The following is a 14,725-nucleotide window of genomic DNA, read 5'->3' as shown; positions in this document are numbered from 1 at the left end:
TGAGAGGATGAGAAGGGAACCGCGCCTCAGCCGCCCGGTGGCGGCGGGGACGGGCGGGCACCCGCTGCCTCCCTCCCGCCTCCCTCCCTCACTCACCCGCGCCCGGCGAGCGCAGCCGGCGGCGCCTCCTTCCTCGCCTCCCTCCTCGCCTCCCGCCCTCGCTCCTGTCAAGCCGAGCCCGGCCTCCCTCTGCCCAGCCCCTCCGAGGCTGTCGGCGGCGGCAGCCGGCCCTGCCCGCCTCCTTCAGCCGCGCCCCGCTCTCACCTGGGTCCTGCCGCCGCCGCCCGGGGGCAGCGGGGAGGGAGCGCGCTGTGCCCGGCACCGGGGGGGGTACGTGATGGCCCTGCCGGCTGTGGCGCTGCTCCGTGAGATGTCCGCTGAGAGAACCGCGGAAAAACTATCGAAAGAGCAGGTTTTCAGCCTGCTGTGTCAGATGGTGTGCGTGGTGACAGCATGGTTGAAAGGAGTCAGGCAATAAAGACTTCAAAACAATCGTGTTTCGTAGCGTTTTTAGCAATACGAATGAGTGTGGCTAGGATCACAATATACAAGTTGTGAGGGGGTTGTTGTGTAACGGTGGGTGTCTAGGCTTGGGAGAGAAAAATATTGTCAGAGGTGAGGTACTGGAACACAAATCCTATGAGGAGCAGCTGAGGGCACTGGGGGTGTTGAGTCTGGAGCAGAGGAGGCTGAGGGGAGACCTCATTGCTCTCTGCAACTACCTGAAAGGAAGGTGTGGGGAGCTGGGGGTCAGCCTCTTCTCACAGGTAACCAGTGATAGAACCAGAGGGAATGGCCTCAAGTTGTGCCAGGGGAGGTTCAGGTTGGCAATGAGGAGACATTTCTGCTCAGAAAGAGCAGTCAGGCACTGGGACGGGTTGCCCAAGGAGGTGGTGGAGTCACCGTCCCTGGGGGTGTTCAAGGAGAGGTTGGACATGGTGCTTGGGGACGTGGCTTAGTGGGTGACATGGGTGGTAGGGGGGTGGTTGGACCAGATGATCTTGGAGGGCTTGTCCAACCTTCATGATTCTATGAATCTAAGATATATACCAACTTTTACTGAGTTTTAGGAAAACAGGCCTTGAAAAACCAGCTTGGTGTAATTTTCTAATGAAAAACAAATTATTCCTTGAATAGCATAGCAGGTGAGTCCTGGCTTTCTAGGGACAGACATTCCTCCTCCTGTATGCTTCCAACAAATCTCCCTCCTGCCAAAGTCACCTCTAGTTTTTCCCTTGTGCATCTGCAACAAACGCGCATCCATGTGCTGAGCTGTGCACCTGCTGGTCAGCAGGCATGTATCATTAATCTTTCCAAATTAATAACAGCCTCAAGTAAAACTGTGAAATTAGCGGTGACATTAATTAGTGGTATGTCTAATTGGGGTGTCTCTTCTACTTCTCTCTGTATTCTCCTGAAATTTCAGGGAACATAGTGCCTTTGAGACCTAGATCCCAGTTCTCCATTTGACTCTTCAAATTGATTAGACTTCAAAAATTGTCAGCACATGCTGACAGACAGCAGGACAGAATAACTAAATTATCACAGGACCCCACACCATTTGGGGTTCCAGGCTAACACCAGGCCATATATGACAAGATATTTACAGTACTTCATCTATTATAAACCATATACTATATTACAGTTAGATACCTCTGTGGAAACTAAATTGTTGTATGACATAGAACATACATTAATATAACTCAAAGCAATTAGTTTTGAAATTAAAACACTTGGATCTCAGAGAGCCCTTATGAATGAGAATTCTTTATCCGACAAGGATGTGCCTATCGGGGTGTTGGGCTAATGGGAGAGTTGTCTATACATCGTCCATACACCACCTGCACTGCACGTTACTGCCATGCAGCACAGACCCATTGGGGAGAATAGAGTAATAGGACTTCTGTTTTCTGGTGCCTCTCTTTGTTCTGTGATGCAAGTTCCTAAATATTTGGGTCAATGTCAGAGCAGTTAAAAAACCCTATTGTATGTTTTCTGTGGAGGTTATATGCTCAAAGTTAATATATATTCAGACTGAGGAGGTAAAAGACTATATTTACACAGGCTCAGTGCTACAGTCTACCCTGAAATCTCATCTGTGATGTTCTGTAGGAAAACTGCCTGACAGATACCCCTGAGCACCAGCAGTCCCATAACGGTGGGGTTGCAGTTGTTTCCATTTCCCAATTAACCAGCTTCATTGGAAGTCAGTTGTTTTAGTCTGGAAACATCTCCTGTCCTTGGACCTGTATCCTAGGGGTTATTTTATGAAAAAAAAAAAAAAAAATTCTGCTTCTTTATTTTAGACATTGAACTTTATAAAAAGTAATTAATGAAGGTAAGGTATAATTAGCAGAAGCAGAAGGGTATTCCAAGGGGATGCAGGAAAGGAGTTGTCATTACCTGTAGCACCTACAGTATCTGTACAATCTTCAGTATCTTCTAGGTTGACACTAGGCTCTTGAAAAGCATTTTGCAAAATTTTGTGGGGTTGTACATCTGCGTGACAACCCCAATTAAATCTCTACACGTACAAGTCTCAAAAGCCACTGGCTTCCAAGAATTTAAAGGTTAAACACACAAAATTCATCCCTGAGAGCGAGCTGTGTGGGGAACAAGTTAAATCTTGGCTGGTTCCCTGGAATACACAAACCCATGCAGCTGAGCCACCAGAGGACTGATTGTAACTGCTGATTGTGCATGCTGGGAGAAAATGACTACCCTTTGGGGACAAAAGAGGAGCAGAGGGGAAACTGTGACTTAGAAAGGATTCAGTGAGCCCCTGTGTCCTCGGGGCAGCTAGATTTGTAATGACATTTAACCAGGATTGCTCTTAAAGCCACAGGTTAGGCTAAATCTGTTTTTCTGATGTTTGTGGAAATTGGTTTTGATAACCGGGGGCTCCCCGTTGAATGCAACTCCATCCCACCTGTCTTGTGGGTGCTGAAGGTAGGGGCTATGCTAGCATAGTGCTTTATGGGAACATTTGTCTTTGAAATATTTGATGCTATTAGAAAGAGACTGAAATCCATTTTATCCAATGTCCTATATCTGGCAAATGCTAGAACCAGACACAAACAGGGAGTTGGCTATCAAGTTGCAATATGTGAGACAGGGACTGGAAAAAGGCCAGCAGCAACTGCACATCTCTCAAGTGCCCCCCCTCTATGAGATTTTCACACCAAGAAGGTTTTACAAGATTTGGGAAGGATATAGCTGGATATTCATGAGTCTAGCTCTATTTTGTGTGTTAGAATGATTTAGGATGGGGTTAGGATGATCTTATTTCAGGTATTGTTATTTTCATTGTTCATGGAAGTAGGAAATTATGCAGGTGTGCATCATCCATTTTTTTCTGCCATCCTGCCCATAAAATACAATCAGCTGTTTTTTTGTGAACACAAAGAATATTTTCTTATAAAAGATGTGATTATCTTAGTATTTCAGCTATCAAGTAATTCAGTAATATCTTAAACTGGATCAAAGCCTTGCTAGAACAAGCTGCTAGGATGCAAGAGCAATGTAAGATGAAAGAGAAGGTGTGAATTAACAGGGATGTGATACTGAAGGAGTGTGTAGTGATGAAGGAATATAGGTGTACCTGTTGGGCTATACACTTCATGAAAGAAAGTGGAATTAAGGGAAACACTGGTGGAAAGCAAGAAGAGGCTGTGAGAAGTGAGAAAATGCAGGGCACTGAAAACCTGTGGGGATCAAGGGGCTGGGGCTTGAAGGGAGGTTAGACTGATAGGATGAAGTGTGTGGAAGAGAATATGGGGAGAAGGGAGAAAAATGTGTTGATGGAGAGACAAAGAAGGTAAAGTAGGTGTTGTAGGAGATGCTGAGGAAAAGTATTGGGCTGCTAAATATGGGAACCTAGACAAAGAGGTATGAATTTGAAAGTTGAAGGAAATTCTGAAGGAGACAAGATTGTGTGGAAACTGGAGTCTCTGCAAGGTCACTGCATGGAAGGGGAAGGGAATGGCCTGGCTGAACTCTCCTGGCATTGTTTTCTATTATTTATCTAATGACAGTGGCAGCTCTTCATAATAATAAGTAATGATACTTAAGTCCCTTGCAAGCAAATTAGAATGCCTGTGTCCTTACGAGGATACCGAAGGTTGAATTTCCAGCCTGAAATGATTACTCACAAGGTGTGCATGCTGGCTGAAGGGCTGGAAGCCAGGCTGTCATTTAATAAAATGGCCTGCACCTTTTAAAGATCACACAGTTTGTCTGGGAGCTCTCTCTAAAGCTCAGTATATTTTAGAGTATGAAGATGTTATTTCTAAAATTTTGTATCCACATCTTTTGGCTTTAAAATGCCTGTTCTGAAGACTTAACAGATACTCAGAAGCCACATGTACCAGAAATTTTATAGCATAACTTTTAATGGGAAGGAATTTTGTACACTGGCAAAAAAAGAGAATGATAGAGTATGGCAGTCTGGGTTCCCTTGGTTTCTTCGTTTCAGTTTCCAAGGAAACAAAGAAACATGCTTGAAATGAACGTCTGGAAAAATCAGCCAGAGTTGCAACAGATAATTTACCAGTTTGATGAATTTTATAACAAATAGTTTTTGCAGTTTGGGCATTTGGGTACACTTATAGCAGCATAGTGGTACAGGAGAGCAACTCTCACAGCAGCTTGCATGGCTTGAAATACCCAACTTCCCTACTTCTCCCTCTTCTTTAGTTAATGGCCTACTAAAAATGAAGGACAAGTGAAACCTTTAGACAATTTCAAAGGGATCAAATGATTCAAAATAATAACATCAGGGAGAAGGCATTAAGCACCTTTCTACTTGACTCTTCCCTGACTTGTCAAAGTACACAGGGTACAAGCACTCTTCAGCTGTTGCATTGCAGATACGTCCTCTTTGGTAACACTCAAAGGTCAGCTCTCTTTGCTCAAAACTGTTGTGACAAGTTCTGTCAAATATGTGATTTTGCAAACTCCTTTTCCTACCTTAACAAATGCTACATTACACTGAGAGATAAAAGGAAGCTGTTGTGAAGCTCTGACACTTCCTTTCTCTCCTGACATTGAGAACTATTTTTAAGTAAAGTGTAAATATCTGCAATGACATCACTTTATATTAGGCAGAACTTCCCTGTATATTTTTATTTAAGGCAACCTGAGAAAAACCTGTTTTCCTTCACTGAAGGCCAAGATTATAGAAATGCATGGAAATTACATTCTCAAATACAGTCTCAATTTTATTTTGGGACGGGAAAGGATCTCTGCATTTGCTTTGCAGAGTCTTCAGTCCAAAAAGGCCTTGTTCAAAGCAACGAGATTTCAGGCAGGACTTTGACCACTGCTAAATCCTCAGATACGTTAACTGACTCCTGCTGGTTTCTGTTGGTTGGGCTGAGTGGGGATAGATTGAACCAGACAGTGATGGTGGAGCTGGGCTCAGCATCTGTCAGATGTGAGGAAGGGAGATAAGTTTGATGGCTCCAAGATCCTTTTTGCAACATGGCACCTGGAGACCCATCTTTGGGGGAGTTATGGAGCAAATGTGTTTTGATAATGGCCTTAATCAGTTCATGGAAGGAGGAAGCATCTTGAGGTACTTCCATTCACCGTGAAGGGAGCACACATCCTTCAGATGCCTTCCACTCTGCACCGATTTTTTTTCTGTCAGGGGAACCAAAAGGTAGAAATTAGTTGCCAAAGTCTGAATGAATAAAATGTTGCCCCTCTAAGGGACTCGAATGTGCAGTTCTCTGTGCTTTCTTGACATTTTTTCCCAGTGCAAACGGGGTGCAAAAAGTTTTCTTTTTTTTTTTTTTTTTTTTTTTTTTTTTGTTAACGACACAGCACAAACAACAATCCTAATTGCATGATTAGATTCAGAGCAGTTATAGGGGTCATAACTGATTGGGAAATAAGCCTTAATGAAGTAATTATAGTTGTTTACCAGGAATTACAATGCTAGACTAAGCACTGAAATGATATTCCCCACATTAGAACATTTCAGGAAGTGTAAGGAATAGGGTGTTACTCGTTAAATATGCACCGCACCAGCTTTGTCTGCATGCAGTGATTTGCACTGGAGAGTGACTCTGCTCTGTCTTGAACAAGACATATGGGAATCTAACTTTAGTCTGCTTGCTTGGATTTGTGTGTGGCAGCATGACCAATGTAACAACGCATAAATACGATGTATTTTTTACCTGTTAAGATTTTTGAGAGAATAGGAACACTAATTTTAGAGCTAAAGCTTCCCATGCTCACCTGCAGACTGTCAAGACTGGTCGTAAGCCTGGCATGGGTTAACACATGGGCTCTTTGAAGCTTGGAGAAACACCCACTGTCACTGTTAGTACATCTTATATCAGATGTTCTACTGTCACAGCAGTGCCGGGGCCAACTGGATATTACTGCACAATGAGTCAAATAGCAAATGTGGCACCCTTCTCACTTATATTTCACAGTGCCGATACTGCCTGGTTTTCACAGGTGTTATATCTGTGTAATCTGAGTTTTTCCAAGGTGGGAGATGAGGTCTTTATTAATGAATTAGTGATCTCGGCAGAAAATACAGGGCTGAGGTGACGTGCTGAGTTATGGGCAACTTGGTAAAGAGTGGAAGAGAAGGTAACTGCATGTGTGTGCTGCTCCTGAAAGAGGAGCACTTATATGAACTCTATAAAGAAATAGAAATAATTAGATACCCTCCTGTCTGTGCTTATAGTCTAGGTGACTTAAGCAACTGTCCCATTGCTTACAGAGCCTTTTCCATTTATTACAAATGATGAAATTATTCTGCTAATACATGTATACTAAATGGTGAAGCAATGATCAGGAGAGCCTTTTTACCTCAGGGCAAAACACTTCTCCCAGTAAATCAGTTGGACAAAGAGCAAAAGTTGGAGAAGTAAGAAGCAGGCAGAAGTAAGGCAGAAGTAAGAAGCAGGCAGTCTTCAGCCCTAGATACTGATTTCCTTCAAAGTACACTGGTTGCATATGTTGCAGGCACACATGTGTACACAGCCCTGTGTGTTTCCAGCCTTTTTAGGTAGCCACTCTGGTGCTGAGCAGGAACTCGGAGCACCTCATTCTCCATTGCACTGTAGGCTTCTGTGCTGGAAGGAAGGCAAACGACAGTAAATAATAGTCTGCTTTGGCAACTGCTGCAGGCTTTGTCTTTCTGTGGGTGGAAAATTAATTCCACAGCCCCCTCCGTCCTGTTTCCTCCTGTTCCTCTGCATCCCTCTGGTGCAAAGGAATTATCTCCTTACACATCACCTTTCAGTACGAAATGGGTAGCAGCGAATCTCACCTTGGTTAATGGGTGTGCTAGTGGCTGCAAGCACGAGGATGAAGCAGTCCCAAGTCAGCTGGCAGTGCTGTAAACCTTATGAGCAACTGTCACAAAGAGGTAAAGATAAGAGCACATGCTTTCTAGACTCAGACATCTTCACAAGTTCCCCTTTCTTCTTCCTTCAGACCCAAACATGCCACAGGAGTTTCTAAACTACGTTTCTGATGTCATTTAATTCTTTACCTGAAGTCATCATGTGAGGTACAGGGCCGTAATAATCTCATGCTCTCTGTTGTTTGTGCTCATTTCACATAAATGCCTGCAGTGTTTCACCATCCTAACTTGAAACCGGTTATTATCAAAGGCTCTTTTTTTTTTTTTTTTTTTCTATTGCAATATAATCTTTGCAGCAGGAGATGTAATTTTTCATGCTATGGACAAAAAATATTAACCTACAAACTTGTGAGCATGTTTAGATGAGAACTAGGGAACATGGTTTAGTGATGAGTCTCAGAAGGTCAGGTTGATGGTTGGACTTTATGATCTTGGTCTTTTACAACCTGGATTAAAAAGAGATTAGATGTTTTAAACAAGGCGATAGGCCAGCTTCCTTTAAACATATTTCATTTACTGTCAATACTTAGCAATAATTGCCTGTTTCATTCTAGAGCCCCCTTAAAAAAGAATTTAAAGTCATACTTTCTTGCATGCTGGGATGCAGTTGCTTCAGCACAGATGCCTGGTGCCCTTTGAGGAGCCCTGTGGTAGCTATGATATCTGTGTGCGGCTGCAGATACGGATCAGGACCTGCAAAGATGCCTGCTCTCCTTGAGACCAGGCACAGCACCTGGACTTCTCAAGAGGCTCTAGACACCTATGTTTACACAGCTGAATTGCCCCCTTTCTGGCACGGACGTGCTTAGCACAATTCCTCTGGTATGTGTTTCCAGGCTTTAGAAGCCCTAATGCTCGTTTTGTGTTTAATTTTAGTGGGAGTTTGCTCTGCAGTTTATAGAGGTTGTTTCATTGCTCTCCTCTGTCTTTCTGTTTCCAGAAGGCTTGGTAGTTTAATGTCTGTCTACTTCAGGAAGGTAAGTGTGGGGAAGGAAGGGCCTGGATTTTTAACACAATTTTTTTTTTTCCTCCATAGCAAAGCTCTTAAGAAGCAAGTGTTTAAATTCAGGTTAAAATTTCATTTGCGTGACTGAAAATTCAGAGTAATTTCATCAAATTCAGAAGCATTGTTTCAGATATTTGGTAATATGAGTGAGTGCAGAATTGATGTGTAGATTTGTACGGTACTTAAGATACGATAATCCTCTAATCAAACATCTAATTTAATCCCACATTTATCCCCCCTGTCTTGGTGATAAGGACGAATGCTTCTGCAGTCAGAAGTAGTTATATAGTACCAATTTTGGTCGATGAATTTGTGTTTTTCTGTTTTTTCAAACACTGTTTATTCAGTACCTGTTGTACTGAAGTCCATTGACAATATGTTTCCCTCCACAATGAACCAGGTAGGGCATGTATTTAGTCAGATTTCACATGATCACTGCTGGATTAGCAAAATCCTGAGATACAAATTCCTATGCTGGGCTGAGTATTTGGCACGCCACTTTCTGTCCAAATTTGCCTGCATGTACCTGTTGCTTGACTTCCATACAGATTGTAAGGTGCCAGCCTTATTGCATAATGGGACTTTTTCATGTGATTGAGTCTGCTTTTTGCTACCAAAATATCAAGGCTAGCACTGAAATATCCCATTGTAGGAATATTTCAGAACGAAGACTGAAAACCTAAATGCAATTTTCTGTACACAAACAGCTTGCTTTTTAAAACTGAAGGCAGCACACCAACATGCCATGCAACAAAATACCTCTGGGCACTGAAAATCTGTGCAATAGTATAATGCTTTGAGCGGATCAGTAATGAGATATACTACTCATATTCATAAATCTTCCTAATTGCAGGTGGAACCTAGGCAAACACATTTCCTATGTTGTTTGTGGGTCCTGGCAATGTAAGAATCTGGCATCTTATTCATGCTGAGAGCAAGGTCTGGTCCAAACAGAAATACGCTCAATTCAGCCTTCTCAGGAAAATCAAGGATGAGTCAATTCTGAAGGGACTTCAGCCAGTGGTGCCAGAAAGTCTAGGTAGTTCAAAGCTGAATACTAGAAAGCTAAATTTAGCAGTGTTTTTGTTTTTGTTTTGTTTTGTTTTTAATCCTGGAATAGTAAAACTTAAAGTCTGTCTGTGTTAGATTATAAACTGTTTAGTGGGGACACTATAACTTTAAGCACAACTAAACTTTTAAGTATCTGTGGCAACAGTAATAATGGCACAAATAATTTATTTTCCATTTTATTTCTACTTGATTTCCACTACCCAAAACCATGAGTAATACTGCAAGTTACCAAGATGCTGGCTCACAAAGCAAGCTGACCCAGCTCTGAATATACTTCTTTAAAGGATTTGGTCTGCCCACCCACAGTGACTGAGAACATGGTTTTGGCAACAAAATTTTTAAAAATTGCTGTGATTATTAGATTAATTAATTAATTAATTAAGAGGAAATTGACTCCCAGTGGCTTCACAAATGTTTCTATGGCTTCTCAAAAGCTGAATGTATCCCTAAGGAAAAAAATATGCTTTTTGAAACATGTCTGACAATCTTTTCATAAATTTTAAGTCCGTTGAGCTGAACTACGAATTCAGTGGTTTGTGCTTTAGTGGAAGCCAGGTAATGTGCACTTACCTTTTGGAGGATTTTGTAAACTATCTGTTCATTACAAAGTGTCATTATGAATATCAATGAGAAATATGTTCTATTATATGTATCTGCTTTCAAGCAGACATTGTCAATAAAACCTTAAGCAGACATTGTCAATAAAACCTCATACTTTATAAAAACTACCTGCTTTCTCTGATACTAATATTTCAAAATATTAAAACTGAAAGAAACTAACTTACTTGTGGCTGCTTGTTTACTATTTGCATTTCACTAGACTTATAAGGTGAAAGAAGACTTTTTTCAGTCTGTTTCCAAGTTTCTTGTATGAATACACAGGAATAGTTGAGTAAAAAATTGGTGTTCATACTAAAAATCATTAGTATTGGGTTTCAGATCTATGGATGAAGAAGAGTAAAACATAGGAGTTTTGTTTTGTTTTTTTAGTAATTTTCATATTCAATATTTTGATACCTTTTTTATTCTTCCTTTCTTAAGGTAGTTGTTAAGATTATTTTGAAGGAAAGAGAGGCTTTTGTCTTTGAATGTCCTTTGTGCCTTGTTTAAAAATGCTTCAACACATAATTAAATTTCTGCTGGTGCAGCTCCAGGGAGCATTACCTGAATCTCCACCTGTGGTCTCATGACGTGTTTAAGCTGATACAAATCTTGTTGGCCACTACAAGTGGCACCACTGCACTTTCCCCCATCACTGGTTGCTTATTCCTGACCCTTCCCGTGCAGCAGTGCTGGGTTTCACCTGGTTCTTCAGTGAGCTGAGCCAGGGCAGTGATTAAACTGAGAGGCAGCCCTGCAGAAAAGCCTGTTGTAGCACCAGCCTGGTAGATTGGCCTAGGACTGCTGCAAAATTGCATTTTCTATTCACAGAAAAAGCTGTACAGGTGGTTTATGTAAAACTTTTCTCTCTCTCTCCCTCTCTCTTGGCCATGGCATCACAGATTATATGTTAACCTCCAGCTGGAAGTCTTAATGTAGTCCATTACTTCTCTACAGGATAGCCTAAACTACAAGTCGCCAAGGATTTTCAAGCAGAGCTCAATTAAAAATGATTGCACAGCTGATTTTCTGCAAGATTTAAATGTGAATGTCCTGTTTTTGTTTAATAGAACATGAAATATGGTGGTATAGAATAATATTAGAAGTATGAATGCCATTCCCACAGGGTGAGGCACAACACAGCAACAATGGAGATTCATTCAGTGTATGTGTTCATAGTCTATGTTTAGATATTGCCATCCTGGAATAACATTTCTGGACTCAGTCTGAGTGGATCTGATTGTTGTTTTGAGGGCCAGATTTATGGTAGTCAGCAAATGAAGGATATTTCCCTGTATGACTGTTGTCTTACTCAAGGTGCACAACTCATTCAGGGAGGGGAAATGGTAACAGAAATGTCACAGATGTCTCAGTTAAAACACTTCTGCCATGTGCCATCCAGAGACACACTTCAGAGTCTGTGTGCTTTTTGGATTTCTCCTAGACCCTCAGCTGAAGAGCCCTTGTCCAATCTCATTCTTTTTATCTGTGAAACTGTCTCATCCTGGGCCACCCAACACCCCAAAGTGAAGCTGAGGGACCCTTTCCCATTGCGTAAGTATTGTGTAACAGAAAGAATTGTCAGAGAACATTTTCATAGGCTGACAAAAATAAAAAAGCAAAACCAAAAACAAACAAACAAAAAGCCCAACACTTTACCCTCTCAGTACATATACCTCTCAGTAGCAACAACAACAAAAAAAAAGGGTGAAAAGGTTGTTAGGGTGAAAACAGAGTTTTATCCTGTGGGGTTATATATAGGTGATTCATTAGATTTATGGCAACACTTTTTGCTGTAACAGTGGATACTGCTGTGTAGTGCTCAATAACTCTTTTGCACTTAAATCGCATATCGGTCCATCTACTTATGCTATTTTAAAAATCACCTTTTGCACAGAGTTTCACTCTGTCTTGTCTCTTGATATTGATGATAATCCAAATGTCTCTAATACTTTAAAAGTGCCCCTGTTGAAAAACAAGACAGCAAGCAGCCCCCAAATAGCAGGATTGTTTTGGGCCAGCACAGTCCTGTGGGGAAAGGCCAGGCTGTAGCAAAGCTACCTCGAGTCCCTGAGGTCTGTAGGGTCTGTAGGGATGTCCTGCTGTGGTCACAGCTCTGTTGCCCTTTAAATAGCTGCAGTGTGAGCAGTCCTTGCTGTGCGGCCAACTGCTGCCGATTGATGCAAAAAACATTACAGCCTTGCTGGCAGTGGCCAGTTTCCTAAAGAAGAAATTCCCTGGCTATCCCTTGAATAATAGCCCTTGAATAACTCTTGGCCATGCTCCCACAGCACTGGGAGGTGCCTGACCCGAACTGTGACTGGTGTCAGATTTGGTGGCATGCATCTGGCATGGCAGAATGGCAGATGGCGCTTTGTCCAGGGCCTGGAGCTGTTGGGAGCACCCTGCTCTCCTCTTTCCCTTTTCTCAGGGACCACGGGGATCAACGTGGGTGCTGAGAGGCTGCAGCAGGAGCAGCTCTTTGCCCAGAGCAGTGTGGTGGCATGCCAGGGGGTGTGGGGAGGGTGAGTCAGGGCCAAGGCCAGCGGGGACTTCTTATGGATGAGGCAAACCCTCGTGGCATATTTTTAGTGCCTGAGGGCCTCTGGGGTCACATATGGTACATTTGATCAGGGCAGTCAACATGAAGATGCCTGAGACAGCCTTGAAGGTGTGGTCTCTGGGATTGTTTATGGCATTAATTTTTAAGTAAAAATAAAGCACAGAGACTGCTGTTATTTTTAACAGTACTATCACAAACGGCAAAAATATGTCTACTAAAAGTGAACTCTTTTCTTAAAATACTTTTTTCCCTTGTGCTGAAGGCTGCTCACATTAGAGAAGTGACTAAAGAGCTATTGTCACAAACAGGAGAACTGCCATGCTAATTTCTTTGTGCTGTGCTGCTTGGTGAACCTTTACAAACGAGATTATTTACTCTCCAATTCCCCCATTGTCATTCTCTCACCCCTTTCTATGTGTGGTAGCAAAAGCAAAACAAAAGTAACTAAAATGTCAGCTTCTGAAAAACAGCATTTCATTCAGCTACACGATTTTATTGTCAATGCACACAAACAGAAATGAAAAATAATACAGGAATAAAATGAAGATGGAGAAAAGACAGCAAACAGCAGTGAAGATAAAAAAAAAAAAAATAGAGATACCAAACCTTGAAAAAGGAGAGCATCTTGCTTCTTCACATTAAACTCTTTAACTTTAGTTTTTTGTCTTGTCTTGCAATAAGGTGATGAAGTAGATAGTGTCATAACAAGCATCAATTACACTGTACTTCAGGAAGTGCAGGCTTGGTTGCAATCCCTAAAACTCTGTTTCTGGCAAAATTCCCAGAATGTTTTTGGGTTTTGCTTGCCTTTTCAAGGAAGGAGGAATGTTACATAAGAGATTCTTGCACTATTTGCACTTTTGTTTTTCTTAGTGAGAGTCAGCTTATAAACAAAGATGTTTTTAAAAAGTAATTTTCAACTGGTGTGTACAATCAGCACTGCAACATTTCAGCTTAAATGCAATGGGTATTCCCATATGATTTTAGGCTGCAGTATAGACAATGTTGGCATACTGCTCATATCAATGGGCACATCATCCTGTTTGACCTTTCAAAAACTATTGATGTTATTGATTTTTTAAACAGTAGAATAATAAAGGAAGGTGGCCTAAGCCATGAATATGCTTTGGTGAAGCCTTTTTTGAGAATGAAGAGACTCTCTTTTGATATATAATTTATTTAAGGCATCTATGTGCTTGAATGCAGAGACATAGTTCAACATTCAATCCACCATCACCATCATCTATCATACTGAAGTCCATTTTAAGGATTTATTCAGAAAGGAAGGTGGCTGACTTTACTTTCTGTTCCATTATTCATGTGTTGTCCTGAGGGGACCTTTGTTTACATTACATTATGCCTCATGAACAACCTTTGTTCGGAAAAGGAAAACTAAGTGTTTTTATCTTGAACAAACAATGAATAATGCACCATATTTTAGAGCTATCCTAAGGGCACATACTTACTGTAAAACAGAAAACATTAAAAATGCTGAACAGAATGGGTTTCTGCAAGAGTTTTAAAATACCTCATCCTCTGAACATAGCTGACTGCAGCCAAAGTCTGATCCATTTTATCTCTTCTTTTGAGTAGGGAGACGATATAAAAGATTACCATTTAAAGGATCTAGCTTTTAGTAAGAGTATCTCCTGTTAGGATTTCCAGGGCTGAAGAGCTGGCTGATCAGTAATTTACTGATGAAAGAAACAGAGGCATGTTCTCTGCTGCCATGCGGCTTACAACATTGAATCTTAAAAAACTTCCCTGCATTGCATACACTTGAACTGTTCACATGTTCACCATTCACCTTCAGTTCCTGCTCCATTGATTCATTTGTCATCGATCATTTACTAACTGTGAGGGACAATAAATGATTTTCTTTACCACTGTGCTCTGTCAAAAATTATATTCTAAAGCCAGCTGTTAGGCTTTCCTACTTGGTTGTTAAACAGATCCCAGTGACAACAGAGTAAAAGTGTATAACACAGTACAAAGATGACTATCCTTTTAGTTCTTCATGGTGAGGGATTGTATGAGCAAAATTTGTTCAACACAGATGGATGTCTGTCCGTCCTTCCTTCCTTCCTTCCTTCCTTTC

The sequence above is a fragment of the Aythya marila genome (assembly GCF_965140915.1).
Source record: "Aythya marila genome assembly, chromosome: 1".
Classification (NCBI taxonomy): Eukaryota; Metazoa; Chordata; class Aves; order Anseriformes; family Anatidae; genus Aythya; species Aythya marila.
This window is presented reverse-complemented; position numbering follows the sequence as displayed.